Raw genomic sequence first — 6,433 nt, forward strand, 5'->3', positions numbered from 1 at the left:
TGATGTTTATTTATGTCATACCATAACGAAACTTTATTTTGCATTAAAATCCTGAAGATAATAAGATTTTCCAGTTTTTATCATTCAAAACCTTAAATTATTTATTATGTAAGTGCTGTTAGCGTCAGCTAAAAAAATGTCCCTATTTTCGAAAAAAAATATCGACTGGTCGACAATGTAAACAAATAAATACGGAGTCCAATAATAGCCTAAAGAGCTTCGTTATATATAAATATGTTATTTTAATTTATTCCTTCTCCTATTTATAATTTCCGAATGACAACATTATTTAACATTCTTTATGAATTTATAATATTATTAAATTCCGAGTCAAGAGGTTAACATACAAATATATGTAGCAACCATTCTTTATTAATAATTTAATTGAATGTTTTAGATTTCAACATCTGAGGAGAATGCTAATCCAGTACCATATTAAGACGCTGAAGTACTATTGATAACGGAAACAAAAACAAACAATGCAACGGTTTTTAAGTGTAGTTGGAAAACAAAAAAATATTTTTATAAAAAAAATGTATAGTAAATATTAAAAAGTAAAATTTAATAACCTCATTTTGTTTTATTAAATCTGTCTACGGGTCTATGTCAGTTGTTAACTCAGTGACAATTAATACTATAATATAGGGGTATAAACAAATAATAACAATAATACATAGATAATATTTTTTTTAACAATATTTTATTTCGAAAGATTAATTAATAGTACCGAATATTTTGCAAACGACGAGGGATTCCCTATATATATATATATCCATATATAAGATATTATGATGGATCCATATAATTATATATCTGTGCTATCACCCACACTCTTTCTTTTGCATATCAATGATATGTTCTCTCTCAGGAACATACATTGCTAAGCAGACGATATAGTACATAGTGGTACAGTGCATGGTGGATACCACGGACGCGCAATAGCTGGGCGAGCGGAAACTGAGGAGAGGCGGGAGAATCTTGTCATTGAACTCAATAGGACGTTAGAGCTCATCGCCAAATGGGGTTCTGATAATCTTGTTGAGTTTAATGCCAAGAAAACACAGGTATGCGTTCTCACAGCGAAAAAGTCACCATTTTCCCCTCTTCCCTCCCTCTGTGGCACACCGCTGGTGATACAAAGTAAAATCGCTATGCTGGGGATGGACGTTCGCTGCGACCTTAGTCCAAGGGATTACATCGAGGCTATTATAAAAACAGCTTCACGGAAACTCGGAGTTCTGAACAAGGTGCGGCGTTTTTTCACGCTACAACAACTGTGCCTGTTGTACAAAACACAGGTACGCTCATGCGTTGAATATTGCTCGCACCTCTGGGATGGCTATCGCTAAGTACCTACTGGAGGGCTTGGACCGGTTGCAGCGACGTGTGGTCCGCATTATTAGCGACGTAAAGGTCACAAACACCCTCGAGCCTTTACAATTGCGCTGAGAGATAGCAGCGCTGAGCGCTTTCTATCGACCACCGCCTAACTGTGACATCAATTCCATCGCGCACAAAGAAAATTTTCAACTCGTTTCTTTGTCGCACTTCCAAAAAATGGAATTCCTTACCAGCTCACGTGTTCCCCTCCTCTTACAACCCGGGTTCCTTCAAACGAGGCGTGAAGAGGCATCTTGCGGGCCGGCAAGGCGGGGACGGCTAGTACAGAACATTCTTCCCGACTGTACTGGCCGTCGTCGCGTTTGGACTCTACTACCACTTACCGTCAGGTGGAGTAGTTATTTGCCATCCCGGCGCGTATAATATATATATGGATACAGTACAAAAAGGATACTTGTGACTTAGAAGTTTATGAACTTATAAAAGTTATGACTGAAGTTTTATGAATTGTTATTTTTCCTCTAAAAATACAGTTAATAATAAAACATTGTATTAAATAATCGTAGTTTCAAAAAAAATGGTGATATGTCACATTTCCATTTAATCGATGAACTATTCTTTGAATATTTTAGTCTAAATAAGACTTTTGCGTAATAAATATTCAAATTTACTTAATTATTTAGTTGAACTCAAAACAAGTAACGACTTTAAATATTAATGAGCAATATATATAGCTTTGTTGATTTAGTGGCTTGATGTAAGGCCGCAGACCCGGAGGTCCTGGGTTATTGGGTTTTTCTGTCAGAAAATTCTCAGTAGCAGCCCGGAGTCTAGAAGTTGGAAGTGTGTACACTCCCGTGCCTCGGAAAGTACGTCAAGCCGCTGGTCTTGCGCCTGAACTATTTCCGGACGTGTCGGATTGCCGTCCCATCGGATTATGAGAGTTAGAGAAAAGAGAGTGCACCTGTGTTTGCGTACACACTTGTGCACTATAATATTTCCTGCATAGCCCTATATATATATATATATTATATATATAAGGGCACGCAGGAGTACGGTACGCATTATGTATTTACATACATAAATATATATCTAATCTCTAACCAAATTAATGCATGTGTTGGGGATTTTCAATAACACATGCCCATTTACATTACTTGCCAATTTATGTTTGGATTGTATCTGTACAACGGGAAGAAATAATAGCCTTAACCAGTCTGTATAAAGCTGGTTAGAAGTCAATATGTAATTGTCAAAATCAATTGTATGAATCAAATGAAGTTCAATATTATTTAAAGGTGTTTTGCTTAGTTTTTACGGCTTCATGTAAAAACCACTATTGCAATAGATATGAAATTTTTATATTATTTAAGTTTATATTTTTGGACGAAATTTGGCTATATTCTTTACCTATATGGTAAAATTTTTTTTGGATATCATAGATGAGAGTCAAACGGTAGGCCGTAGCCGAAAGGTAAGTACATTCCGTTTTTTCAGTCACAAGTTTTATTTGGATGGGTGTGTGGGTATTATTATCGATTTATTTTAATTTATTTTTCAAATATCGTTCAAATTTATTTATATTTATTCACTTTAGCAGTTATCTTTTGGCACCATGCATTTCATAATACATAGTTTATTAAGTAATCACTTTATTTTCTCGAATTTCGTCTTAATCGCAGTCTCTCGCAGTCATATCGCATTCATTCAATAGAAATGGCGTCACTTATTAGTATTAGTAGTAGTAGTATGTATAAATTTTGTTTTTTTTTTTAAATGTCGTGGTTAGCTCGTCATCTTTTTCTATGAAGAAATAAAAATAAGAGTCGTGTTTTCATAACATACCTGTAGGCATATATCCCAAACTTCACTATATATTATAAAAAATGATGAATTGAAAAATTTCATTGTTATGTTGCATCAACGAAGCTATTTGAAGTTACATAGAGTAAGTTTTTGAATTTGCGAGATAGTCGCCGGGTTCAGTTGCAATAATTTAAATTACTAACAGTCACTGAACTCTAAAGACGGTCACAGTATGATTTTGATCTCCGTTTTGGGTTAGGTTAAAAATTATCTTATTAGGATCTTTATTCGTTTTTTATGTTTCAGATTATAATAGAATTGATTAAAATCGAATAATAAACTATGAGAAAAATTAAGCATCACTCTTAAGCTCTTTCGCGGGCTTGTTATAAGAAAACATGTATTTCGTCACAGCAGATCTATTGGCCATTATATTTGACAAAATGCAGTGAATTATCAAAAATAGTTTATTTTTAAACTTAATAGAAATAACTATTCGGATACCATACTTAACGTTTAAACTTGTAGGTAAGTAAGACTAAGAGCTAATTCACAATTGTACACAAAACACTATTTGATGATAGTGTACCTTATCTTCAAAGGGAGAGGAGGCCTTAGCCCAGCAGTGGAACATTAACAGGCTGTTACTGTATTGTCTCATCACGGCAGAACGTTTCCTTACATTTGGCGAGCCTTGACTCTGTAATTAACTATTTATCAGACTCATAAATTTTTCAGACAAATATCTTCTAATATGTATATCTATAATTTTTGTTACGACTATTTTTAATCCAGGCGGCATCATAGAGAGATGGGAAGTATATTTTGATTTTGCTGTTGATCAAACACTACCACTATGTTTCTTTCTGTGAGACATATCACATGCAATTCGATAGTGGATTGAATGCGATGTATTTCACATGGGTGAAGGTGACCCATCGGCATACCATCCGGGCAATCTGTTCGTTCGTCTATGCAATATTAAATGGAAGTCAAACTAAACAATATAATAAGCACCTTTTTTATGCTGTAACTTTACAGCCTATCTATGAAAGAGGTTTAACTGTCTTGTAGGGTTATTAATTTGTTTATAAGCTTGCAGATACCGGGGAAATAAAGAATACCTTTTGCCCGTGTAGATGGATAAGGCCTTGACACTGGTTGCCATAACTGGTTGCTGAAAAATTGAATATTTGTATTTCAGCTCTCATCACAGTATAATGTCTACATACGGCTATGCAGTTTATGCTTTGGGGTAACAGTGGCTAGACATATAAATCATATAGCATAAATATCATATTCGCGCAATCTTACAGATTAGGAGGAGCTAAAGATGAAATTAAAATATTAACTGCGAGCGACAGTTATTTTTTATATTTAAATACTTATTTTGTTGTTTAAATTTCTTAATTTAAATTTTGCGATTCCATGCGAAATATAGAATATCTTTAAAGCCCGGAAGAAGTTACAGGGTGCCTTTGGGATTTTCTGTAACTAATTCAAAGCCTGTAGTAGTGTTTAACATGAAACTCTGTTAAGGAATTTTTACTCATTAGATTTTAAATAAATAATTTTATGTTAAATACTTAATAAAAAGAGCAAGAGCAAAAGCTGGTACTCGATGGGGAGTCGAAAGAAACAAAAAAGTTGTTGATTCAACAGAATCGAAGTTGTAATGCAAATATGAACGGATTATTTTAAGCTTTGCGGTATAAGCGGTTAAAAAAATTGAGACTATTTTAATAAATTTTATGTACATATATATATACTGTGTATGCGTTATGTGCATAACATTATATATATGTACGAAAAAATATAAATATACTTGTTCACTAATTTCTTTATATAACACTAAGATACAAAACATTTTAAGTTTAAGTTAGTTTGCTTATCAACAAATACATCATAATTGTTACATAAAGGAAGTTTTCTTTTTTTCTAATCTATTGGAACAGGTTTATTTTCCCTAGAAATATATCGATGCGAGTCGCGATATAAACGTTTGACAGTTCAGCGACAATTAACATAACCCGTCACCCACTTGTGATCATTTGCGTTAGAATCAATTGGAATTTTTGTTAATTTCAAGTTTTATAGTGAAATTCGACGTAAGGCAAAACAATAACCCTATTACGGAGCACCTATCTAACAAATGTATCTAACAAATGCTTAAAAAAAAATGTAAGCGTACTATTTGATTGGGCTTTTATATTTTATTTTTATATCTTAAGGCTCTTCGATTGGTATCAGTGACAGTTTTGTTTCAGGTTCAAAAACATTTTGGTTTTAATAAAAAGCTCTCAATTTTAATTTATTATTGAGACGGGAAGAATTTGATTTAAAGTATTAAATACTATTTATAACCCTTTATATACCTACCACAAGACATATACAAGTAAATGTTAATTATAATAAATTTAAAGTTATATCAATAAACATTAAAAACAATTAAAACTAATTTAAGGTGAGTGGATCAGTTTTATATTATGAAAAATAATTGGTCCTTGGTCCATGGGAAAATCGGATAATTTATACTAAGTTGAGGAAATTTATCGTTGTTAACAATTTAACTAATTTTTTACTGTTGGCGGCGGATCTGATTCAGAATAAGCCAAGACCATTTGTCTTGGTCAAATTATTGAAATCCAGTACAAATTTTAAATTTCCATAAAATTTGATTTTTGATTAGATTTCGATTCTGTGTTTTTATAAGGATTACTGTCTGTGTTTTTGATAGTTTGTATCTTTTTACTAAATACCAACATGAAATGCAGATATTTAGACAGAACAGACGCGAATTTTGTGCGTTTTCTTTACCTATAGTGGAAAGTAATCTCTGGAACCACATAATTTGTCTTTTACCATTTGAAAGGTACATTATTTCAGTGGCTCATAGACTATAATTAGCAAAAGATATTATGGCATTCGTCAACTACGTCAGAAAAAGTCGTGTACTTTAAACATTCCTTAATAAGAATAATTGACGCAATTGGGAGTTAAGAGAGCTTTTTAAAGTTTTATCATTTAAATAATAAGCATTACATAGCCTTTTCAAAACGTAGTTCTTTCACACATTCATACAACATTGTTAATATAATTTTGAAATCAAAATATAATTGATAACTGCAATATCGGCCGCACTGATCATTTTCGTACTCCCGCATAACATTAAAAATGTATGTCCTGCTGTTACAACTAAAAGCGTGTTTTGAATTAAATGATAGTGAAATAATCTTACATTTTTATTATTTTAGAATATACAAGCTCCAAAATCTTTTGTGTTCCT

Source organism: Nymphalis io, chromosome 8 (assembly GCF_905147045.1).
Source record: "Nymphalis io chromosome 8, ilAglIoxx1.1, whole genome shotgun sequence".
NCBI classification, from domain to species: Eukaryota; Metazoa; Arthropoda; class Insecta; order Lepidoptera; family Nymphalidae; genus Nymphalis; species Nymphalis io.